Genomic DNA, 27,622 nt, shown 5'->3' on the forward strand with positions numbered 1-27,622 from the left:
ATTAATTTGGTTCTAATATGCCTAGCATTGCAGCAAGAGAAGAGGTGTCTGCCGCATTTTCATTTTCTGAATAAGAGCTCCAGGGAACTGCCTATGGCTACGGTCAGAGACTTGAGTTTAGTGTCTCCCTTCACAATTCTTGTTCTGCCCCAGCATAATTATGTAGTTACAGTAATAACCCCAATTGAGTCTCCACAACAGGTCAAGCATAGTAAACAGATTAGCCTCCTTAATATTCATGAAACCCTTAGGATGCACCCCTCATTTTATGCATGAGGAAACTTAAGTTCAGTAATTTTAAGTAACTTGTCCAAAGGCACACACAAGAATAGAAGAACTGGGACTCACAGCCAGATCATTCACTCCTACAGCTTCTGCTCCACTGGCTCTCAGATCAGAAGTGAGGAGAACAATCATATACCATGGAAGAAGTGCTCTTGTTGCAAAAGCTTGGCCAAAAACAAAAAAAAAGCAGGGGTTGAGAAAAAGCATGAGGAAACATCAGAACTGCCATGTAAGCAGTCAGTGCTGCAACAGAGTTGCAGACAACCCTTCTTGGGTATGTGATTCCAATTGTACCGGTTCAGTAGGTATTGGTTATCTTGGCCACCAGTAAGAGTCATGAAAATAATAGCTACATTAGCTAACAGCAAACTAGACTTCATTGGATGCAAAAAACTCTCAGAATACTTAATTATTATTTGTCCTTCTACAAACTAGACATCTGCGTCAGTAAGTGGCACCAGGAACACGAGCTATTTAGACCAAACAAATGCTGTGCAAATGCTCATTTGAAAAAATGAAAATCCATATTGACTAACAATTGTTCATTCCATGGTTATCTAGTGTCACTTTCTCCAGTTTCTGTTTGGATTCAATAGGTGTTCTTTAAGTTGTCACGGAGTTTTGTTTTGTTTTAAATCAAATGAACATTCATAAGTAATTTAATAGATAATTAACATGTGACTGAAATATTTGAGACAGTATTTTATACCTATTAAGGCAACAATTTCTGCAATGTTTGTAAGCTCAGATTCAACATCTAGCAATCATTTTAATCCCTAGGATATCTTCTAAGCCCGGAAGTATGCTCAATGTTGTATGTTGTTGTGCAGTTGAAATTCTGAGCTATTAACGTATCTGGGCATTAATGTCTTAATCTCTTATCAGTTAGATAGGAGATTAAATTAGTCTCAATACTTCTTTATTTTACAAACACTGATATATTTTCTAGTCTTATATTATGTGCAACAAGCAATATACATACATATATATTTATATATATACACACACACACACACACACACCACATACATGAAGAATTGAGATATTCTTTGTAAGTAATTTAGCATGATGGCTGGCACATAGTAAATGCTCAAAAAACATTTCGCTCCTCTTTTCTCCTCAGCTCAGATCCTTTTCTACTGTGTAACCTCTTTTTGCTTTGGTTTCTAAACCATGCTAACTTGTCCTCTGCATTGCCTTAGAACCAAATAAGAGATGGCTTTAGGGTTACATTTTCAGTAATCAAACCTTACACATGGAAATGTCTATTGTAATTATAGTCATTATGCACAAAATGCAAGGTATTTTTCTGTTTGCTCTTTGGGAATGTTGGCTGTGACTCCTGCAGTCATAAAGATTATCAAGAGAAACATCACTCTGATTTATTTCCCTTATGTCTTAAAATGGTCTCAAATCGAAGCTCTGCAGGAGCCTGTCGTATTAAGCTAGTCGTGAATGCAGAATAGCTGCAGATAACTTTCTGAGGTGTTTTATTTGAGCAGTCATAACAGGCCGTTCTAAGAGCGAGAAGGATGTATTGTGAAGGATTGACAGAAAATGATTTTTCATTCTGTTTTATAAATGTCTATTTTTTTTCAGATGTTTTCTCTGGTCTGAGGCTCACCTAGTGATATTTGCTTTATTTTTTTCCTCTGTGTTGTTTTCCAGCTGTGATGCGAGGCACGATGAATGAATGCCACAGTCAAAGTGGCATCATACCGCTAAAACCAACATCAAGCACTTTTGGTGGTCATCAAGAACAGTATGGCTTTGTTCTGTGTTTAATGTCTAAGATGTGGACTCTGCTGAGGTGTCTCATTTGATACAGCCTTATAATCTTCCTTTTTATTAGCTGTCTGGCAACATCATCCCACTGACTTCTCGGTTTAAATCTTGTTGACTCTCCTAATACAAAAAGACAAGATATAAACTTTTAGTCTCTTTTAGGATAGACAGACTTTTTTCCCATAGTTTTTTTTTTCTTGAAACATAATTTCTTTTTATTTCAACAAGAACAGAGACTGTCTCTTTTCCTCCTAACAAAATATTATGCATTTTAATTATCCAGATGAGCAAGATTTCTTGATATATACAGATTAATCCTTGAGATTGTTTGAAAGGGCACACAATACATTGTACATTCTCCTTCACTTGTTTACTTCAATTAGATAGCCATCTATTGGGTTCCTGCTATAAACCACAAAGTGTTAGGTATCGTGAATAGCAAAAGAATAGTTTTATTTAAGGAATAAGTAGAAATGACATAATGATATTACAGCATGTTAAGTGCTTTGCTGGGAGTGTGAGTGAAGTCTTGAGTGTAAAGTATTGAAGTCTTATTTGAATGGCTTTTCAGACCAGGTAGAGAAACATTCATGGCCTGTGTTAGTGTATGTCAGAAAGCAGACAATGGGGAAGGAATTCTTAGTAAGAGGGGATATGGAGCTGAGGGTGGGTAAAACAAAGAGACATTAGGGCAGAGAGAATTGTCACATAAGTGAGAATGGGAGAAATGTTTGTACACTGGGAAAAGTAACTTCAACATCCCCTTATGAAAGGTCCTGAAGTCACATTGCAGATTTTGTTAAACAGGCCTCCTGGTATGTGTGCACACACGTGTGCATGTGAGTGTGCATGTTTGTGTGTGTGCGTGTGTGTGTGTGTACAGAAGTTTAAAGAGATCAGTATAAGAGGCCTGGGAGAAAGCAAAGCAGAAGACAGGTAGAACTGATGGGCACAGGGAGTGTAGGGCGCTGTGGAGGAGGTCTCTGCACCTCTTTTGGAGTGACAGGATGCTATCCCTTCTTTTTTGAGTTAAAGAATAAGGACTAGACATGCAATGTACAAAGGAAATCCCCACCTGGTATTCTCTTTCCTTTTTCCTTTGTGGTTTTTCTGTATAAAAATGGATCCAGTTTCAAGATAGTTTAGAGTGCTTTTAGAAGGAGAGAAAGAAGAAAAAGTAGGAAAAGAGAGGATGCCGGAGTCAGGGTCCACCTGAGTGTAACTAGGAAAGATTGTAAACAAGTGAAGGATTCATGGCTAGACTGATGGCCCTCTTGAGAGATCCCCACTGCGTTCAGAGTGGATGAGACTCCATTCTCAGTGTGCCTGCTTCTCTTTATCCCGGTGTGAAATATAGGACAGAGTTTAGCTGAGAATTCTCTAATTCTCCGTTTCCCCGTGCTTACTGCTACCATGCTTATATATCCAGCTTACCTCTTGAACAAAGCATTTGTCCCAAATGAAGGCAATGTCACACTCCTTGCATTCCCAACTGAGTCCCCCCACACTGCCTCCATCCTTCACCTTGATATGTGCCCTAGAGTTGTGCCCGAGGGACCGTATGAACTCAGCAGTCCCCTGTGCCCTCAGACAGCCTCCCTTTTCTTTAGATTCAGGTACGTTTGGCTTCTTGAGCCTTTGCCTGCTTGTATTTATCATTTAGGTCCCCAGGCCAAAATGCACTTCTTTTCCACGTAAGACATTTTACAAATTCGAACTGCTAGCATCTCTCCTCGCTTCTTCCAGAAGGAAATGAAAATCAATGTGGAGGGCTTACGGCTTTGTACTAGACAGTCAGCACCATCTACCTGCAATTGCTTCCTTATAAGGAAAGAGGAAAGAAAGCACAGTGGACAGGCACAGGGGCTAAGAGAACAACAATAAAAGAAGTGATTTTCCCAAGGAATGTGGTGTAGGCAGCATGTCGCTTACATTTCTACATTGAATACACTTGAATTTAGTTTATATTTTCATTAATATAATATGAATTCATAATTTAAGAAGTCAGATGCTGTACTAGTAGTAATAATGAAGTAACAACAAAAATTCATAATGATAACTTCTGCATCCCCTTCGTTGAAGCTAACATGTAGTCTGAGTCTTTCCCACAAAGGCTCATAATGATTCAAGTTTGGTCTACATCATAGCACTGTTGGGACATGACAGAGTTTCTCATAGCTGAGGACCACTGAGAGGTCCTCTGGACACTAAGAGTGAGGCACACTCTCATAAAATAGCGATCTGTGATCTCAGATACTGAGCTTCCAAACCAGTGAGCAAAATAAACCTTTTTCTCAATTGTACTTACTGCCTTTTGTATTTTGTTACAGTGTTGAAAGGTTTCTGTGAGGAACAATATACTTTGGAAGTTAATGGGAGACTAAAGGCAGGAAAAATATGCCTTGTGTGGTAAGAATTCTGTTTTCAGTTATAATGTTACAAAGAATTTCTTGCTTGTCCTGTCTTAAATCCTGGTTAAAGAATGAGTTCTCATTTGTCCTGTGTCAAGTCCTTGCAAAATGTCATTTCTATATGTAATTAAAAATAAGCCTCGGGTTGGGGATTTAGCTCAGTGGTATAGCGCTTGCCTAGCAAGCACAAGGCCCTGGGTTCGGTCCCCAGCTCCGAAAAAAAAAAAAAGAAAAAAAAAGTAAGCCTCTCTTTCTTACGCCTGTTGTAAGCTGCTTGCAACCCCAATCGCATGACATATGTATGTGTATATATATATATATATATATATATATATATATATATATATATATAATCCTTGCCTTAGATCATTCCTTTTTTTTTAATTATATCTTTCTATCAATGTACCACCAACTCTCTCACTCCTGTGAACACATATTCTTCTACAAAAAGGGACTTCAAGAGGCCAGCAGGGGCTGCTTCCTCAATTCTGGACTTAGTTTGAGGCAGCGAGCTGGCCAAACCTGAGTATACCCCAAATGCAAATTGTTTTAATTAGACAATAGTAGATTTGGACTTTTCTCTTCATGACTCTCAGATTTAACATTATTTCACTTTCACTCTCCTGTAGTTGTTTATTTTAATTAAAAAATTGTTAAAACGATGTGAATAAATCATCATTATCACCAATTCATAAAATGGAGAATGATGTTCATCTACTCCAAATATACAACCACATAAAAAAGGTTATTATAACATTAATTCAACTGTGGTCATAATATCATGACTCTAGAAATATTTAGTGCTAACTGGTGTAATGTTTCATAATTATATATATTTGCATTCTTAATCTTCCTTGGCATCAATAATTTCCCCATTTCACAACCTGTATGATCTCTGTGGCTAAACCAAGCTTCAAGCACATATTCTCCTGCAGAACTGAGAACTTCCTTTTAGTCCAGAGGAACACATGGCTCATATTATTTGGTCTGCTGCTCCTGCTCATTTGTGAGACTGACCTCCTGAAGCCTCTACCTAAGTAATTTGAAGGGGCTGTTCTGGAAGCACACTGGAAGCTGGAACATATTCTTTTGGCAACCTAAAGATGTCGTGTGTGTGTGTGTGTGTGTGTGTGTGTGTGTGTGTGTGTGTGTGTTTGTGTGTGTGTTTGTGTGTGTGTGTTTTGTTTATATGAATATATATATATATATGTGTGTGTGTGTGTGTGTGTGTGTGTGTGTGTCCAGAAAATGTTTTGTTTATGGGTTATACTGGGATTTATTATTCTGTAGATCCTACTAATATGCCTGTAGATCTATCTATCTATCTATCTATCTATCTATCTATCTATCTATCTATCTACCTATCTACCTATCTCAGAGAGATTTACTGATTTTCTGGGTACTATTTCCCTTGTCTCCCTTGGTGGGATATGTTGAGTTTTCAGAGCATTAAATTTTCACCTGCACAATTGACACTGAGTAGTCACAGTGTGTCATGTGCCTGGTACCTCCTTTTGTTTTCTTCTTTCTCAGGCAGCATAGCAGATGCTACTCTGTTCTGAAGCTTTACGATGACATATTTTTCTCATTTGTTGGTGGGAGAACACTGAGCCCTCAAAGTCTGGAAATTGTATCTAGGTTATGGAAATCAGCTTGAGGTTATTATTAGTGATCATTCACCTCTGATCGCCTGCTGACCTGTTGAGTACTGCAAATCCATTGTCCTGCTGATTGTTTCCCTCTTCCTAATCTTTGTCTCATTCTTCTCTACCCCTATTGATGGTCTGCCCAACTATGCTTCCAGAATATACTTTCACTGACTTTTCTTATTCTTTAAGTATTATACATTTTATTTATTTCTTTAATTTTTTCTTTATTACATTATAGTATTGTATTTTATTTTGGAAAATATGATGTCTCCAACTTGTGGACATTGTAATTTGTCTAACTCTTTCTGCCCAGTCTGCTTCTCTCTGTTTGTACTGCTGTTCCTCTATCATGAAAACAATCCCCTCTGTGTGTTTTAGAGGACCCAAAGAGCTACAGGCACATAGTGAGATCTACAAATTAATAAGCCCGAGTATAACCCACAAACAAAACAAAACAAATCAAAACAACCATACCCCAATGTTATTTACTGAAAGAAGTAAGTATGTCTGTGTCCACAGTTATTTTTTCCTCTGGGTTCAAAGTCTCCAGAAAGTCTCCTATTCTCCTCAATTACATATATGAGATCGACTTTTATAATTCTAAGAGCTAAGTAATACAGATAAGTTAAAGTATTATTTTTTCAACAACCATACTCTATTACCCATCCATCTATCCATCTATCCATCCATCTATCTACCTACCTACCTACCTACCTACCTACCTACCTATCTTTTCATCCCTCCCTTCTTTCATACATATACAGTCTGTAGGGAGTTGTAAGGGCCAAAGTTAACCTGTAAGCCATACTGGCTCAAGGACAGAAAACTTCCTGGAATTCTGGAGGCTATAATTCTTGTGAGATAAAAAGCCACATATTTTTTCTCCCCTAAATGAATTTGAATAACTCAACAGTACCAGGCGCGTTTGGTTGCGTGCATCTGGAAGGCACATGTCAAGATTTAGTCTTTTTAAAAAAAATGTTTATATAGATCAACTTCTTTTTTATTAGATTTTTTATTTACATTTCAAATGTTATTGCCTTTCCTGGTTTCCCATGTATAAACCACCTATCCGTAAGCCACCTCCCTCCCCTTCCTTTTATAAAGATGTTCCCCCAACCATCTACTCACCCCTTCCTGCCTCCCCACCCTGACATCCCCTAACACTGGGTTATCAAGCCTTGGCATGACCGAGGGCTTTTCCTCCTGTTGGTGCCCAACAAGGCCATCCTTTTCTACGTATGCAGCTGGAGCCATGGGTCTGAACATATATACTTTTTGGATGATGGTTTAGTCCCTGGGAGTTCTGTTGTTTTTAAGGGGTTGCAAATCCCTTCAGCTCCTTCAATCCTTTCTCTAACTCCTCCAATGGAGACCACATTCTTAGTCCAATGGTTGGATGCAAGCATCTGCTTCTGTATTTGTCATGCTCTGATAGAGCCTCTCAGGAGATGGCTATATCAGGCTCTCTGTCAGCATGCACTTCTTGGCATCAGCAATATAGTCTGGGTCTAGCTGTATGTACATGGGCTGGATCCCTAGTCTCTGGATGGCCTCTCCTTCAGTCTCTGCTCCAAATTTTATCTCCATATTTCCCAAGATGTACTCTTGCCACTGACTCTATATAGGCTGGAGGTATGCAGGCAAGAAATATGTCATGATATATGCTTGCTCCTGATTGGACCTGAATGAATATATGGAGGTTTTATGAGCCTTTTTAAGCCTCTGCAAATGTGATTATTCACCATTTAAGGGAACTCCAGAATTGTCCTGACCAGAGATCATCATCCTGTCTAATATTTGATAAAACCTTGTTTAAATTTTGGCTCAAAACATGTGGAAATTGTCTCTTTCTCCAGATTCTCAGGTTTAGTAGAGTCAAAGGAGCCTTGAGCTAATGTGTAAGAGTAAGCTGATCACGAATGGATGTGTATTATTACACGGGACCAATCCCTCAGACTCACAAGAACTCATGCAGCCTTTATCAGATCAGGTCAGGAAATTGGCAAATCTTTGCTCTAGTCTGTGAATGGTTGTGGATCTGGGTTGTTGCACAGTGGGTGCATCTCCGTCTGAGAAAACATGGCCACCACGATCCCAGCTTTTATGTGCATTTGTCTTTATGTGTTTCTGTTTTTCTTCAATCCCTCATTCTAGGCCCAAGCCATGATGAACGCAGCAGTAATATTTTATCTCCCAAAGTGTCTGAGAAATTGGTGAGGGGTTGTTAATTGGATTTGTGGTGTGAGAATGAAGAATGGAGGTCTAGTTGCTCCATTTTTAGACTTTCAACTTCTATTCATCAGTGCTTACTTACTTTTCAATCTTTACCTTTAGTATATCTGATTTCCAACCTATTAGAAGGTTCTGCAATTCATACACTTACTGTATGTTTGTTTCTGCTGCAACTGTGGGCTGTGTGGAGAGAAATGCTTTTTTTCAATCTATTTTCCTTATTTATCTTATGATATTAGGTGTACCTACGTCCTGTCCTGATTACTCTGACTGGTTAAAGTTCTGTTCCCTATTCTTATTTTATTTATGGTTTGTGAGGAAGTAGTGAGATAAAAGCTATGTTCAGCTATACGTGAATTCACTATTCCATCCTTTATTCTTGTGACTTCTACCTAGCTCTTCTGCCCATAGCATGGTCTTACAGTCATCATCTTACTTTCCTTATGAAATCTGCATAATTACATAATCAAGAGAGTATTTTACATTGGCATATATTTAGCATTTCTTTTTTTATTTTTTATTTTTTTTTATTTTATTTTTTTTTATTAACTTGGGTATTTCTTATATACATTTCAAGTGTTATTCCCTTTCCCGGTTTGCGGGCAAATATCCCACTCCCCCCTCCCCTTCCTTATGGGTGTCCCCCTCCCAACCCTCCCCCCATTGCCGCCCTCCCCCCATAGTCTAGTTCACTGGGGGTTCAGTCTTAGCAGGACCCAGGGCTTCCCCTTCCACTGGTGCTCTTACTAGGATATTCATTGCTACCTATGGGGTCAGAGTCCAGGGTCAGTCCATCTATAGTATTTAGGTAGTGGCTTAGTCCCTGGAAGCTCTGGTTTCTTGACATTGTTGTACTTTTGGGGTCTCGAGCCCCTTCAAGCTCTTCCAGTTCTTTCTCTGATTCCTTCAACGGGGGACCTATTCTCAGTTCAGTGGTTTGCTCCTGGCATTCGCCTCTGTATTTGCTGTATTCTGGCTGTGTCTCTCAGGAGCGATCTACATCCGGCTCCTGTCGGTCTGCACTTCTTTGCTTCATCCATCTTATCCAATTGGGTGGCTGTATATGTATGGGCCACCTGTGGGGCAGGCTCTGAATGGGTGTTCCTTCAGTCTCTGTTTTAATCTTTGCCTCTCCCTTCCCAGCCAAGGGTATTCTTTTTCCTCATTTAAAGAAGGAGTGAAGCATTCACATTTTGATCATCCGTCTTGAGTTTCGTTTGTTCTAGGGATCTAGGGTAATTCAAGCATTTGGGCTAATAGCCACTTATCAATGAGTGCATACCATGTATGTCTTTCTGTGATTGGGTTAGCTCACTCAGGATGATATTTTCCAGTTCCAACCATTTGCCTACGAATTTCATAAACTCGTTGTTTTTGATAGCTGAGTAATATTCCATTGTGTAGATGTACCACATTTTCTGTATCCATTCTTCTGTTGAAGGGCATCTGGGTTCTTTCCATTTTCTGGCTATTATAAATAAGGCTGCGATGAACATAGTGGAGCACGTGTCTCTTTTATATGTTGAGGCATCTTTTGGGTATATGCCCAAGAGAGGTATAGCTGGATCCTCAGGCAGTTCAATGTCCAATTTTCTGAGGAACCTCCAGACTGATTTCCAGAATGGTTTTACCAGTCTGCAATCCCACCAACAATGGAGGAGTGTTCCTCTTTCTCCACATCCTCGCCAGCATCTGCTGTCACCTGAGTTTTTGATCTTAGCCATTCTCACTGGTGTGAGGTGAAATCTCAGGGTTGTTTTGATTTGCATTTCCCTTATGACTAAAGATGTTGAACATTTCTTTAGGTGTTTCTCAGCCGTTTGGCATTCCTCAGCTGTGAATTCTTTGTTTAGCTCTGAACCCCATTTTTAATAGGGTTATTTGTTTCCCTGCGGTCTAACTTCTTGAGTTCTTTGTATATTTTGGATATAAAGCCTCTATCTGTTGTAGGATTGGTAAAGATCTTTTCCAAATCTGTTGGTTGCCGTTTTGTCCTAACCACAGTGTCCTTTGCCTTACAGAAGCTTTGCAGTTTTATGAGATCCCATTTGTCGATTCTTGATCTTAGAGCGTAAGCCATTGGTGTTTTGTTCAGGAAATTTTTTCCAGTGCCCATGTGTTCCAGATGCTTCCCTAGTTTTTCTTCTATTAGTTTGAGTGTGTCTGGTTTGATGTGGAGGTCCTTGATCCACTTGGACTTAAGCTTTGTGCAGGGTGATAAGCATGGATCGATCTGCATTCTTCTACATGTTGCCCTCCAGTTGAACCAGCACCATTTGCTGAAAATGCTATCTTTTTTCCATTGGATGGTTTTGGCTCCTTTGTCAAAAATCAAGTGACCATAGGTGTGTGGGTTCATTTCTGGGTCTTCAATTCTATTCCATTGGTGTATCTGTCTGTCTCTGTACCAATACCATGCAGTTTTTATCACTATTGCTCTGTAATACTGCTTGAGTTCAGGGATAGTGATTCCCCCTAAAGTCCTTTTATTGTTGAGGATAGCTTTAGCTATCCTGGGTTTTTTGTTATTCCAGATGAATTTGCAAATTGTTCTGTCTAACTCTTTGAAGAATCGGATTGGTATTTTGATGGGGATTGCATTGAATCTGTAGATTGCTTTTGGTAAAATGGCCATTTTTACTAAATTAATCCTGCCAATCCATGAGCATGGGAGATCTTTCCATCTTCTGAGGTCTTCTTCAATTTCTTTCCTCAGTGTCTTGAAGTTCTTATTGTACAGATCTTTTACTTGCTTGGTTAAAGTCACACCGAGGTACTTTATATTATTTGGGTCTATTATGAAGGGTGTCGTTTCCCTAATTTCTTTCTCGGCTTGTTTCTCTTTTGTATAGAGGAAGGCAACTGATTTATTTGAGTTAATTTTATACCCAGCCACTTTGCTGAAGTTGTTTATCAGCTTTAGTAGTTCTCTGGTGGAACTTTGGGGATCACTTATATATACTATCATGTCATCTGCAAATAGTGATATTTTGACCTCTTCTTTTCCGATCTGTATCCCCTTGATCTCCTTTTGTTGTCTGATTGCTCTGGCTAGAACTTCAAGAACTATATTGAATAAGTAGGGAGAGAGTGGGCAGCCTTGTCTAGTCCCTGATTTTAGTGGGATTGCTTCAAGTTTCTCTCCATTTAGTTTAATGTTAGCAACTGGTTTGCTGTATATGGCTTTTACTATGTTTAGGTATGGGCCCTGAATTCCTATTCTTTCCAGGACTTTTATCATGAAGAGGTTTTGAATTTTGTCAAATGCTTTCTCAGCATCTAATGAAATGATCATGTGATTCTGTTCTTTCAGTTTGTTTATATAATGGATCACGTTGATGGTTTTCCGTATATTAAACCATCCCTGCATGCCTGGGATGAAGCCTACTTGATCATGGTGGATGATTGTTTTGATGTGCTCTTGAATTCGGTTTGCCAGATTTTTATTGAGTGTTTTTGCATCGATATTCATAAGGGAAATTGGTCTGACGTTCTCTTTCTTTGTTGGGTCTTTGTGTGGTTTAGGTATAAGAGTAATTGTGGCTTCATAGAAGGAATTCGGTAGTGCTCCATCTGTTTCAATTTTGTGGAATAGTTTGGATAATATTGGTATGAGGTCTTCTATGAAGGTTTGATAGAATTCTGCACTAAACCCGTCTGGACCTGGGCTCTTTTTGGTTGGGAGACCTTTAATGACTGCTTCTATTTCCTTAGGAGTTATGGGGTTGTTTAAGTGGTTTATCTGTTCCTGATTTAACTTCGATACCTGGTATCTGTCTAGGAAATTGTCCATTTCCTGAAGATTTTCAAGTTTTGTAGAATATAGGTTTTTATAGTAAGATCTGATGATTTTTTGAATTTCCTCTGAATCTGTAGTTATGTCTCTCTTTTCATTTCTGATTTTGTTAATTTGGACGCACTCTCTGTGTCCTCTCGTTAGTCTGGCTAAGGGTTTATCTGTCTTGTTGATTTTCTCAAAGAACCAAATTTCGGTTCTGTTGATTCTTTCTATGGTCCTTTTTGTTTCTACTTGGTTGATTTCAGCTCTGAGTTTGATTATTTCCTGCCTTCTACTCCTCCTGGGTGTATTTGCTTCATTTTGTTCTAGAGCTTTTAGGTGTGCTGTCAAGCTGCTGACATATGCTCTTTCCTGTTTCTTTCTGCAGGCACTCAGCGCTATGAGTTTTCCTCTTAGCACAGCTTTCATTGTGTCCCATAAATTTGGTTATGTTGTATCTTCATTTTCATTAAATTATAAAAAGTTTTTAATTTCTTTCTTTATTTCTTCCTTAACCAGGTTATCATTGAGTAGAGCATTGTTCAATTTCCACGTATATGTGGGCATTCTTCCCTTATTGTTATTGAAGACCAGTTTTAGGCCGTGGTGGTCCGATAGCACGCATGGGATTATTTCTATCTTTCTGTCCCTGTTGAGGCCCGTTTTTTGACCAATTATATGGTCAATTTTGGATAAAGTACCATGAGGAGCTGATAAGAAGGTATATCCTTTTGCTTTAGGATAGAATGTTCTATAAATATCCGTTAAGTCTATTTGGCTCATGACTTCTCTTAGTCTGTCGACATCACTGTTTAATTTCTGTTTCCATGATCTGTCCATTGATGAGAGTGGTGTGTTGAAATCTCCCACTATTATTGTGTGAGGTGCAATGTGTACTTTGAGCTTTAGTAAGGTTTCTTTTACGTATGTAGGTGTCCTTGTATTTGGGGCATAGATATTTAGGATTGAGAGTTCATCTTGGTGGATTTTTCCTTTGATGAATATGCAGTGTCCTTCCTTATCTTTTTTGGTGACTTTTAGTTGGAAATTGATTTTATTTGATATTAGAATGGCTACTCCAGCTTGCTTCTTCTGACCATTTGCTTGGAAAGTTGTTTTCCAGACTTTCACTCTGAGGTAGTGTCTGTCTTTGTCTCTGAGGTGTGTTTCCTGTAGGCAGCAGAATGCAGGGTCCTCTTTGTGTATCCAGTTTGTTAATCTATGTCTTTTTATTGGGGAGTTGAGGCCACTGATATTGAGAGATATTAAGGAATAGTGATTATTGCTTCCCGTTATATTCATATTTGGATGTGAGGTTATGTTTGTGTGCTTTCATTTTCTTTGTTTTGTTGCCAAGAAGATTAGTTTCTTGCTTCTTCTAGGGTATAGCTTGCCTCCTTATGTTGGGCTTTACCATTTATTATACTTTGTAGTGCTGGATTTGTGGAAAGATATTGTGTAAATTTGGTTTTGTCATGGAATATCTTGGTTTCTCCATCAATGTTAATTGAGAGTTTTGCTGGATACAGTAACCAGGGCTGGCATTTGTGTTCTCTTAGGGTCTGTATGACATCAGTCCAGGATCTTCTGGCCTTCATAGTTTCTGGCGAGAAGTCTGGTGTGATTCTGATAGGTCTCCCTTCATACGTTACTTGACCTTTTTCCCTTACTGCTTTTAATATTCTTTCTTTATTTTGTGCATTTGGTGTTTTGACAATTATGTGACGGGAGGTGTTTCTTTTCTGGTCCAATCTATTTGGAGTTCTGTAGGCTTCTTGTATGCCTATGGGTATCTCTTTTTTTAGGTTAGGGAAGTTTTCTTCTATGATTTTGTTGAAGATATTTACTGGTCCTTTGAGCTGGGAGTCTTCACTCTCTTCTATACCTATTATCCTTAGGTTTGATCTTCTCATTGAGTCCTGGATTTCCTGTATGTTTTGGACCAGTAGCTTTTTCTGCTTTACATTATCTTTGACAGTTGAGTCAATGATTTCTATGGAATCTTCTGCTCCTGAGATTCTCTCTTCCATCTCTTGTATTCTGTTGGTGAAGCTTGTATCTACAGCTCCTTGTCTCTTCTTTTGGTTTTCTATATCCAGGGTTGTTTCCATGTGTTCTTTCTTGATTGCTTCTATTTCCATTTTTAATTCCTTCAACTGTTTGATTGTGTTTTCCTGGAATTCTTTCAGGGATTTTTGTGTCTCCTCTCTATGGGCTTCTACTTGTTTATTTATGTTTTCCTGGAATTCTTTCAGGGATTTTTGTGTCTCCTCTCTATGGGCTTCTACTTGTTTATTTATGTTTTCCTGGAATTCTTTCAGGGATTTTTGCGATTCTTTTAGGCATTTTTGCGATTCCTCTCTGTAGGCTTCTACTTGTTCTCTAAGGGAGTTCTTCACGTCTTTCTTGAAGTCCTCCAGCATCATGATCAAAAATGATTTTAGAACTAGATCTTGCTTTTCTGGTGTGTTTGGATATTCCATGTTTGTTTTGATGGGAGAATTGGGCTCCGATGGTGCCATGTAGTCTTGGTTTCTGTTGCTTGGGTACCTGCGCTTGCCTCTCGCCATCAGATTATCTCTAGTGTTACTTTGTTCTGCTATTTCTGACAGTGGCTAGACTGTCCTATAAGCCTGTGTGTCAGGAGTGCTGTAGACCTGTTTTCCTCTCTTTCAGTCAGTTATGGGGACAGAGTGTTCTGCTTTCCGGCGTGTGGTTTTTCCTCTCTACAGGTCTTCAGCTGTTCCTGTGGGCCTGTGTCTTGAGTTCACCAGGCAGCTTTCTTGCAGCAGAAAAGTTGGTCTTACCTGTGGTCCCGGGGCTCAAGTTCGCTCGTGGGGTGCTGCCCACGGGCTCTCTGCAGCGGCAGCAACCAGGAAGACCTGTGCCGCCGTTTCCGGGAGCTTCAGTGCACCAGGGTTCCAGATGGTCTTTGGCTTTTTCCTCTGGCGTCCGAGATGTGTGTGCAGAGAGCAGTCTCTTCTGGTTTCCCAGGCCTGTCTGCCTCTCTGAAGGTTCAGCTCTCCCTCCCACGGGATTTGGGTGCAGAGAACTGTTTATCCAGTCTGTTTCCTTCTGGTTCTGGTGGTGTCTCAGGCACAGGGGTCCTGCCGCTCCTGGGCCCTCCCCCACGGGAGCCCAGAGGCCTTATACAGGTTCCTCTTGTGCCAGGGATGTGGACAGGGGTGAGCAGTGTTGGTGGTCTCTTCCGCTCTGCAGCCTCAGGAGTGCCCACCTGACCAGGCGGTTGGGTCTCTATCTCACAGGGTCTGGGGGCAGAGAAAATTTAGCATTTCTACAATCTTTTTCATCTCTCCATTTCTCACAGGAAAACTCAATGCCAGATAAAATCAGAGAGGTTTTAGAGAAAGAAGGAAAGGTTTAGTCAGAGAAACTAAGTTTAGCTAAATAACATATTTTAAAAAGTAGAAAGAGAATATAAATGGTGACAACTAAGGATTGAAAGAATGATTGTGTTCTGATGAAGATTCAAAACATTTCTAGGTGGAACACATTTGAAAGGTTATAAAATAAATTTATGAAGGACTTGCTTTGAGTTATCAAACTGATAACCCATTTAATTGTTTTCAAAGTCTTCAAGTGAATGCTAGATTTTTTTAAATTTATAGTCACATATAATTGATGCTTTCTTGATTGACATGCTGCATATTTTTTAGAGCAAAAGGGGTTATTTATAATGCTCTAATTTATGGTGTTCAAATCTAAACACAATGCTATCAGCATGAAAATATTTAAATATCTCTAGCATGGAAATACTATCCAAATCTCCTTTCAAATGAAATGTAGTAAAAAACCAAAGGAAATTAGATTTAGAATTTGTAATAAAAGGAAATTAGTTTTCTATTTTTTTTACATATTTTTCTGTATTAAAAAAAGAAAAGTCAATTCATTTGGTGTTCAATCTTTGAACTTCATGACAATCTCACAAACATGGTTTCAATGGGTGCTTTCTTTTCTCATCTCATGCCCAATAACTTAGTTGCCAAGTAATTGATGCTGTGTGTCAAATCATGATGCTGTTTATGCTAAGCAAATACATTGTTGTTGAGCTACATAGAAGTCCCAAATGAACATTTTATGGGAATCATTTGGACTAACTCCTCACATAAATCCTAAAATGTATATATGTAAAATTCATATCTACTTTTCTTTGTTTGCCTTCTGATCACAGTCAGAGATATCAGCCCCAACCCTGCTGACATTCATCATCCACAGTGTATCAATAAATTGCAATAGGCTAGATGATGGTCAGTGTTCTTGGTTAGATTTAGAGTCACAGTGGAACTATCCAACATTTACTCAGAATTTTCAAATGTAGTAAATATAGAGAAAAATGGCAAACATCAACTCTACCATCCAATAAGTTATTACGGAGTCAGCGAAAAAAAGAAAAACCAAACAGGCCTTGAGATGCTTAAGAATAGAGACAATTGTAAGGCAAAAAGCTGGCATTGGAATGTAGTGTTTGAGAAGATTTTTATCCCCAACAAAAGGCCTTCTCTTGACTTACTGGTCTGAATGTTTTATTGCAAGTAGGGCATTAGGGTTTGGGACTATGATCACTATTTAGTCATTGTCTGCTCTATAACCTAGAAACACATACTTAGCCTCTGTGTGCCTAGACCTTATTAACTGAAAATAAAGATTAAAATTAAGATAGTCATGATAGATTTTATGTAGAAAAAAATCAATGATTTACTTTCAGGAGAAGGGCATGGCAGTTGGAGTATATTAGGGAGCCAGTAACAATATTTATACAATGTTTACATAGTTAAGAACCTTTTTGGCAAAATAACTAGCATCACAAGCACTGGACCTCTTGAATATCCAAGCATCCTGGATGGGAATTAAGAATTATCTAGAATCCCACCTCCTTCAGTTTCTCTATAATGACATTGCACTTAGAGGATCAGAGTTAATCATTATTCCATCTCAAGCCATCATTGATGTTTTAAATCCTTATAGTGAATGGCTCCTAATCATGGTGTTTCAGACCATGTATGAAACCCAAAGAAATTATTATCATATTGATAGTTGGTAAAATCTATACTATTTCTCAATTTGTTAGGCTGAAAATCCCAAGGTTAGGGGACAGACTATCATTGTGTAAGATAAGGGCCTGCTGAATCAGAAACAAGGCCTCTAGTGTCCTCACATGATAGGGAACAAGTATGGAACCCATTTCACAAAGGCAATATCCCTATTCATGAGCCATTCTGCCTTGTCTTCCCGAAAGGTCTCATTTCCTACCTTGGAGATCAGGACTTCACCATGTGAACTGGGTGTGTAAACCAAAGTCCCTTGTTATTTCACAGCGGTACAACACTTTCATTGAGTGCGCTTATTTAAATACAGTTTAGAATGTCTATTCTCAAGTGCCCCATTAGGAAGTTTTAGGAGGATCTTCTTCCACTTGCATTATCAAGCATTTAATGATTTTGATTATACGAAGTTATGCTATCATTTTCCCCATTATCTTAAAACCAGTAATCTGTCTTTACTTAAAATCTAATCATGATGCACTTACATGCTTATGATCAGCTGTTGTGTATTGATTGTATATGGCAGCTCTTGAAGCTGACCAATCTCCGTTCCCAAGCTATCAGTCAATAGACTGTGGAGTTCCACTTTCTTCACTGAGGCAGACTGAACAAAGTGGAAACGCTTCACTAAGTTATTGGTTTTGTCCTCAGTATGACACTCCTTACCAAAAGACTGCTGGTCCAAGGTTTATTTTTATTCCAGATAGATAGTTTGACATATTGCTCCAGTCTCAACCAAGGAGCATCACTCTCCTAGCCTGTGATGGTACCTGAAGACAAACACACAGATTACTACATACCTCCCAAGGAAGAATAAGTACTTATTTTTGTTCTTTAATATTTACTTTCCTGATGCATCTTAGGACTTCTTATTCCTTTACTCTGTCAGCTAAAGAATGGTTCTCAACATCTACTAACATTCACCTATATTATATCAATATGAAGCCTCCTCGACAGTTGTTAGCTCTCACATCACCAAGAAAGAGGGTGTGTCCACACACACAGCAATAGCTTTGCGGCTTTGAAGTGAGATTGAAAAGTGGTCACCAAGTTTCTATCCTTCTGTCTTATTATACCTTGGTATTACCTTTCTTTCTTCATCAAAAACTAATTATATCCTCTATCTTCATGACACTTATAAAAGCTCTCTATTAAGAAAGCAAAACACAAGTAGTGTCCATCACAGGGTATCAGAATTTTGATGGACAGTTCCCAAGTTATTTATGTTTTCACATGGAACAAATATATTATCGTATAATGAATGTATCTGTGTAGGTGAAGCACAAAAAAGCAGGTCCACAAGAGAAATTCCTTTAGAGAATGAAGATGCTGCCTGCCTGCTCTAGAATGTGTTCTGCAAATGTATTACAGCAAAGTAATGAGTGGTGACCGTCTCTCGCTGAGTTCTTATAGCATGAAAAAATGACTTGTAAATATATTGTCTCCTTTGATTTATAAAAAGATTTTATTCGTCTCATTTCTCTACTGAGGAAATCAGGGGTGTTTAGATGCTAAACTGGTCAAAGACACACAAACAGCAAATTAGCAGTTTGAATCCAAGCAGCCCATGTCTGGAGCCCTGATTCTCAACTACGGCTCACCATCTTTCAGTAGGGCAGTTAGATCTATTGATGGCTGAGGTGACTGTGATGAGGTTTTATAGTAAATTAATTTAGATGAGGAGCCTAATATGGGAGTTCCTTCTCAATTCTGACAGTTGTTGGAGAAAGTGTGTTGGACGACTTTAAGTTGGTGGTGTGAGTGTAGGTGATTCAGGTCAAGGGCATGAGAACATGACAGCAGGAGAGCTGACCTTGCTACATCGCTGGCTGTAGCATTGAGGGAGCTAACCAGGGCAGTGATGGAGAGCCTTGCCTTGATGGTGTGGGTAGTAGAGAGCTTGTGAGCTGACAAATTCAGCTACCATCCAGGCAAAAATGCAAAGCTTTGAGTTGGCCCACTCCAAAATCTACCCCACCTGTGAACTGTTGTAATGTAGAAGTATACTTGCTATTACTAATTACTATGTTATCCTAATACGCAAACACTCTTTCACAATAACCAAAAGCAACACAAAGATGGATACTATACATATATAAATTACTTTCCTTATCATTTTACCAACAGGTTCAAATTATTTAAAAGTAGTCATCTGAACATAGCTGAACAGTGTTGAAAATCCAATTACTTGTCTGGTATGTAAAGTTAAATAAAGGATAATAAAGGATCTGTGATAATAGTTGAAGATTTATTATAAGAAGTATCATGCCACATTAGAAAGGGTTAATTGTTAATTTGTCAATGGTCAGATAAAGTTTGGGTAGAAGTAAAAGTATGGATGTATATGCAATATGATAAATACATATAAAATATGAACACATGGAAGACAACCAGAGGAGTAGAGTAGAAAATATCGAATATTTCTGTTCACACAACATTACCAGTTTTTTGATCACTCTGCTGTTCTATACTAAAATTTATATTGTACCTTATATACAATAGTGAAGAAAGGAAAAACAGAATATTTTCGGATATGTGTGGAAAGCTGAGGGTATTTAGGCTTTACTGCTTCATGCATTGTTTTTTATTATTGTGTGTTCAGACGTTATAAAAAGTATCAACCTTGAATACTGCATTTTGCTTCTTTCACTTCATCTAGAAAATAAACCAGGAAAGAAAAAAATGGTTAAGGCCAATTAAGGCATTTGAGGTACTAAGAGAGGCATCTTTAAAAAAATAATTAGGTTTCTCCATTTTATCACTGACAAAGGACAACACTTAACTGTGTAAGGAAAACACCTGATAAAGTTGAAGAACTTTAATAATTTAAAAATATTTTGTGCCTTTTGTATTTTGTGATAGTTTGCTTCTGTGAAATTTTCATATGGCATAGCAATTATGGGAGTGTTTAATAAAAAGTGATAAAACTAAATTAATAAGAGTAAAATTTATAAGGCAGAGATTGCTGGGATTTCTGGAGCTCTCTGGTCATCCAGTATTAGCCTACTTGGAGAGTTCCAGTCCAGCAAGACTATCTCAAATAAAATGTGTAAGCAATGCTTAAAGCAGCTCATGTAAGGGTGCCATGCTCTCATGATACAGTTTCTTCATAAATTTGGGCAAGACTATTTTCAGAGGACATTGCAATTTATTCTCCTCCGAATTCTGATCAGAACTCAGGCTTTTATGTCTTTCCCTACTCACAACCCTCCACCCCACCCCAGGTAATCTCTTCTCCCTTATGGGCCAAGTGAACACTGTGTTGTTTATAATAAATGTTCTACACTCCTTGTGGAAATTGAGATTATGATGCTGAATATTCAAACTGGGAGCCACTTTTCTCAGGGAAATTGTAATTATGATAATGCAGTATTTACCGAAACAATGTATTCAAGTCATTGTTCCTTTCGAGGAATGGGAGGTGAGAGAAAAACACTGAAATAAATCAGCTTTTGGGATCCTGGGCACGTTTTCATGCAAACAAAAGCTGTTATTTACAATGTGTCACAATCAGGTTTACACGTGTCACACATGCGGTGAACATACTTTTCTTAGGAATATATCTAAATTATTTCCATTAAACTCACACAACTACCTCAAGAAGTAAATAGCATCCTAATTTTATAAATGAAAGACTTGATTATTTTGTGCAGCATTGTGATATGAAGATTTATATTAATACATATATCATTAATATATATCACATCACTTTACTCATGTTAAAAATTTAGATCTAAAAATTTAAGCTTATACTAATAGATACAGAAGTAAATCCCATTCTCATATTAATATTTATGTAAGAAATGCTAACAGAATGTACATTTTTGTAGTAAGAAACAGATTTTAAGTTACATATAATAACCACACCACTAAGATTCAAATTATAACTTTTCAAAATGGTGAAACAAAGAAAACATAAGACCAAAGCCAATTAGGAGGAGCCTCGTTCAGTAGGAGAGGTAGCATATGTTTTTGATATTCAGGGATTCAAGGAAGAAGTAAGCCACAGCCCTTATAAATAAACACAGTTTGAACTTGCTATTCACAAATCCTTTATGGACAGTTTAAATCTCACAACCACAATATATATGGTTTAGGCTTGCCAAATTTATTTGTTCAAATTTTCAAAATTATCATGTGTTATTTTATAACTTTGTGCATAGTGGCCAGATTTGATTGATTATGAAGAAGAAGGAGGAGGAGGAGGAGGAGGAGGAGGAGGAGGAGGAGGAGGAGGAGGAGGAGGAGGAGGAGGAGGAGGGGGAAGGATGTGGAGGAAGGAGGAAGGAAATGGTGGTGGAGGAGGAGAAAAGTGAAAATAAAAAAGATCCAAGACACTAAGGGACCACAGAAACACAAAATTAGAAACAAAATATACAAGAAGAAAATATATAAATTAGTCTGTTTGCAGAATTCATCCTTGCTAGTACCTTAGTGTATATAGTGAACGGATTTAGAAATTTCTTTTTCTCAGCTTTGTTATATTTCAAGTGCCCTTTCAAGAAGTCCCATATGTCTCCAACATCATTCATTTGTAACCTTTCACTACTAGTCCACTCCTCAGTAGCTCTCATTTGTTCTGTGTGGACCATTTAATAATTTCTCCCTGATTCCGTACACAAGAAGGTTGATGAGTACAGGGAGCACTGATGAACCTCAATTTTGGCACGATCTTCAGAGCCACCAACATGTCATTTGTTTGATGTTGATGTCAATCACATTCAGCTGAGAAAGAGAAGTAAGTTGTCTAGACTCAAAATGAATTCCCTAGAATAGTTGGTGAGCCAGGTTTAGATATGGCCTTGAACCCCCTATTTTAGCCATTCCTGGCCCCTAGAGGGGGGTGACGTCTGATGTGTGCCACCATACCTTATTCACTACAGGTAGTCTACAGGTTTATGACATCAAAACACAAAGGTGCAAAAATATCACTGAGAGTCAATGGAACATACATTTATTTATTTATTGATTTATTTATTTATATATTTATTTATTTCCTTTTCGATGCAAAAGCAAGAGGTTTATCTTCTAGCACGTTGGGGTCGACCTTCAATTATTCCCTCAAGGTGAAAGACTAGAAGGTGACCACAAATGGCTATTATAAGCAGTTTTTATACTCTTTAGGGGCACAGGTTACCTCAGCAAGGTTATAGTTTAAAATTATTACATATGGTTTAAACTTTTAAGCATATTGATCTTTAAATCTATTGAGTAGCAAGCATCAGTTGGTACATTCTGAGAATTTTCTACTCAAGAATGTTCCTGTGGTTGGGGTTGGAGAATGGAACTTGGTTAACTCTCGACCTGTGGCAGGAAGCTGGAATCTGGCCTACCCTTGCCCTGAGCCAAGTGGTTGGAAGGCTGGCAAAAGCCTTTAGGATCCTTAATATCCCCCTCCCTTTTTTTCTTGTGCAAGGTCTAATCTTGTAGCTATGGTTGGGGGTCTCTGGTGACTAACTCATATTCTTCAGCTCCTGTCCTCAGGGTCTCATATTGTTGGCATAAGTCAATGTCACAGAAGTTAATTCAGGAAAATATGGTTACAAATACCTCCTAGTGTTGGCAGATACTTTCTCTGGTTGAGTTGAGGCTTTCCCCATCAAGAAGGAAAAGCTACCATGGTCGCCAAGAAGATTAAAAAAAAATTCCCTGAGGTTCATAGTGTCCAAGGATTGGATAACAGTCCTGCTTTGGTTTCTAAGGTTAGTCAGGGATTGGCAGAGACATTGGGGACTAATGGGAAGCTCAATTGTGCATACTATCCACAGAGCTCAGAGCAGGTAGAGAGAATGAAGCAAACCCTAAAAGAGACTTTAAATAAATTGTCCTTGAAGACTGGTGCTGACTGGGTGGTGCTCCTTCCCTTGGCCCTGTTCCAATAGAACTTTTAAAATGATTTACAACAGTAGCTACATAATCACATGATGTACTCATCTCAGTACATATGGCCCAAACCAGAGATGCTGGCCCGATAATGCAACAGGACAGCCTTCACAGGTATTATTTAGGGCGGAGGTACAGCTAAATGTTGAAGCACTTGCCTGTTTGTGAGAGACCTAGGCTCAATCCCTACTGCTCCAAAACAATGACGCAGCTGAAGTGTCTCATAACTTGGTAATGGTAAGATGCAATTCTAAGGATGTAATAAAACACTCAAGATCAGTGACTCTTTTTGTTCCCCTGATTCTTCAAAGGATAGACTCTATGGATCTGAGAACAAAAGTAGGGAAATCAGAGTAATCAACATTACATTGTTCCTGTGTCCCAATCCTACACATTAACCTCTGTGCCTTTAGATACCCTTATCTAGACGCCGTGAGATAGAGACCCAACCGCCTGGTCAGATGGGCACTCCTGAGGCTGCAGAGCGGAGGAGACCACCAACACTGCCCACCCCTGCCCACATCCCTGGCCCAAGAGGAAACTGTATAAGGCCTCTGGGCTCCCGTGGGGGAGGGCCCAGGAGCGGCAGGACCCCTGCCTGAGACACCGCCGGAACCTGAAGGAAACAGATGGGATAAACAGTTCTCTGCACCCAAATCCCATGGGAGGGAGAGCTAATCCTTCAGAGAGGCAGACAAGCCTGGGAAACCAGAAGAGACTGCTCTCTGCACATACATCTCGAACGCCAGAGGAAAACACCAAAGGCCATCTGGAACCCTGATGCACTGAAGTTCCCGGAAAGGGCGGCACAGATCTTCCTGGTTGCTGCCGCCACAGAGAGCCCGAGGGCAGCACCCCGAGAGTGAACTTGAGCCTCAGGACCACAGAAAATCCCTGATTCCAGAAGGAGTCATCAGACATCACATGTCCTATACTCTAGATGGATCTGAAAATGCGGAAGAGCACAGAATTACATTAACTGCTACAAAAGACTGAATGAGAGAGACCACATGTGCCAGCCTTATTATTCATGTCTGTGTACTTCTGCTGCCTAGAGATTTAGCGTTTTTCTATTAAGTTGTAATATTTTCAACATCACCTAATCCTAATGGATATATGAAACCATCATCTCATATTCAGTAAACTTATTTCCATTCTTTCTGAGAAGAAAAATAATAAAACCTCAGATGCACTAATACCACTGCCTTATCTAGCATATTTAGAATAAACACAAAGTTGTTTTGATATTCTTTTTGTAATTTCGTGGCAATATAATAAGGATTAGCATATGAGCACTAGACTATAATAACATACAGAATTCTAATTGATCTCAAATTTACAGCAGATAAACCTTTGAAAAACAGGTTAAATGCTCCCTTAAATATGATAAAAATTAAATTTGTGATAATTTTTTCCTCTTGAAGTAAGCCCTACTTACCAACATTTTACCGAAAGTAACAATTATGTTTAGCGTAGAGATATATTTGTGCACATTAGAGTTAAGGAATGGGAAATGGACTCCTCTTTGATATTTCATCTGCAGTGATCTGGCAAGACTTTCCACCCACAAGTAAAAAAAAAAAAAAGATACCCTTATCTGCAAAGGGGAAATACTCCCATCTGGGGACATAAAAGGAAGCTCATTAATCATTAAGATATGCCTGATTAAAAACAAATAAACAAACAACAACAACAACAATTTGAATTGTTGTGGCAAACAGCTGGCAGCGGAGAGTGAAGCTGCTAAGATATCACGGAACAATGAGGCTGCATCCACAAAGAAGACAGGGATGCCTGACGTTAAGGTATGTCACCTGCACTTCTTAATCTTTCCCTGCTTATTTTTAATAGGCAATAGCAAAGCTCGGTACCGTGCATAAGCAACGAGGATAAAGGTTTCAGACATTTTAGCTGGTGTCCCGTCACAAGGTTGATGACCTAAGTTAATAAAGATACTGGCTAAACAAAACAGAATTCTAACATGGACAGTTGAAGAAAGATGATTGAGGATGACAGGAATTAGCTACAGCCTTGAGACCAGCCCAGAGATAGAGAGTGCTTCCTAATATCTTCCTCATGTGTCTGCACCAGATGAGGTCCGAGCGCCAAGAAGAGAAGTGAACACATGCTCCCCATCTCTAACCCAGAAACTATCTCCAACTGATAACTACTTAAAAATGAAAAAAAAACATTGTTTTTCTCTTAGGAAATCTCATTGTACAGCAAGAGATGTCCAGCACAAACCTAACCCAATGGCATCTTCAGAGGCTCTTTGTGTGTATGTGATTGCTTCCAGTTTTGTTCTTTTAGTGAGATTCCTGAGTAGGTAAATGTGTGTATCTCTGCTTCTGTATCTGGTTCCTGTGCTTTTTCTTTGGCTCCTTTTCTTCTGGTGGGATTGTTTTGTTTATATTCAGTTTTGTTTTACTCTGTCTTATTATTATTCTAAGGAGAGACAGAATGGGACATGGGAAGGATCTTGCAGGAGCCAAGGAGAAAGAAACTATAACCAAAATATATTGTATGAAAACAATCTATTTGTAATAAAAAAAGTTATATTTTATAAAAATCAGAAGAAAAGCAAAGGAAATGTTTCTTATGGCAGTGTTCTCAGGAAACATGGCCTTCTAGGATTGGATAAGTTATTGGCAGATACTGCAGACAGACACAGAGCATGCAGATGATGCAGGGTACCATTTTGCTCCTCTCTGTGACAAATGTTCTCCACTGCCTGAAGGACTGACTGATGTATTCCCACAGCTGATTTCTTCTCCCAGATTGCTTTGCCCTCTGCTTGAGAGACTGAATAGTAACTTAGGGTTTTCTCCATGTATGACAGCCCCCTTCTAACCACACCTCTTTTGTTTGGTTTGGGAGAAACCTACAAATTCAAAGACTCCAAGTGTACAGCATTTCAGATATTGTGAGAGAGATTTATCTACATCATGATTATAGGATTCAGAAGGAAGAGATCTGAAAGAAACATGGATGTAGGTGACTCCAAAGATGGTGCCCTTCCCAATAAGCTATAGAAAATCTTAAAGCAATTTTCAGTGCATCTTATCTATGCAATAAGTACAGATAATGATGGTAAAACTGTAAAGAAAAGTCATTATTTAATGCTATTTAATATGTTGCTATTGGAAAATCAACCTAATTGATATGTAACTATTAAATAGTAAGCATTTACTGAGAAAGTAATGAATATATCTCTATAACTATAGTAATTTATAATAGTTTATTAAAACACAACATATATGAACATATGTATATGTGAATATGAATATTACTAAATGCATGTCAAGACTTAGTAGCAAGATTATTATGACCAAATTTCCTAATTATGCTTTTGTGTTTTAAAAAAATATATGATGACTTTTACTCGCTTAATTTTCTGATGCAAAAAGATTCAATACTTCTCTATTTCAGAAACTTAAAAGATAAGTTATGGGACAAAGTCTTACATTTTATGCTATAAATGCAAGGAATTTATCAGGCATGAAATTTAGTCAGAACAGTTTGCAGTTCAGTAAAACATTACTGGAGGCAGCCTTTAAAATCAGAACACAGAGGTTACCTAATTCTAATGTAGTTTTCAAAAAGAATGGTAAGGATTTTACAACCACTAAACACTTGGTTCTTTAAATTCACCTTTTCTTAATTGTATCCATCAGCTCTAATTCCAGATAAAATTATAATTTTTCTGTTGAAGTGTATGTGGCATCAAAGGTTTATTCATGTGAGTCCACCATTACCATGGGCTCAAGAGAGCTTAAACATAAAAACATATGCAAAACGTTCCATTAAATTCCTCTAAGAAAAGCAAGAAAATCTCAAGAGATGTATTGGGAGTGGATGTCTGAGATGGATTGTAGTTATACACAAAAATGCTTGCTTGTAACCATAGCCTTTATTCTCTGATAATTGTATATTCCAAAGGTCACTAGCCTAGGTATAGACCTGGAAGCTTCTAGACTTTGTACAATCTAGCCTAGGCCTAGAATGTTGTTTTGAGCCTCTAAGACTTACTGCTGAATAAGCTCACCCTTTCTGAACTCTGGCTGGCTGGTTCAAGTTAGCCGTTCTGGATCAAATTCCTCACCAATCTGACTGATTCAATCTTACTTTCCTCTCAACCTCTGACTACATCGCTATGCTTGACTTCAAACCAACCCTAGCAATCTGTTCTATTCTTCTGACTCCTTCTCATTCTCTAGCTCACTGTCTTACCTGTCTCTAGCTTGCATTCTTTTCAATCTGTCTTTGCAAAACTCCCTCAGTAAAACTGTCTCCTCCTCTCTCTAAGCACTGCTCCTCAGGTAGCTTTCCTTTCCTCTTCTAATGAGAGTTGGGTGTATCCTATTCTGTCAGATCCTTCTCTGACTCTTTACTTTGTCTGCTTCTCAATTAGATATCACTTTCAAACTATTCTTGTCTCAAACTAATGGACAAAATAATTTCTATATCATTTTCAAGGTAGGTCTATTCAGGATTTCCTCAAACATCAGAGGGACTTGAAAGTTTGCACATGTG

Source organism: Rattus norvegicus, chromosome 5, assembly GCF_036323735.1.
Source record: "Rattus norvegicus strain BN/NHsdMcwi chromosome 5, GRCr8, whole genome shotgun sequence".
NCBI lineage: Eukaryota > Metazoa > Chordata > Mammalia > Rodentia > Muridae > Rattus > Rattus norvegicus.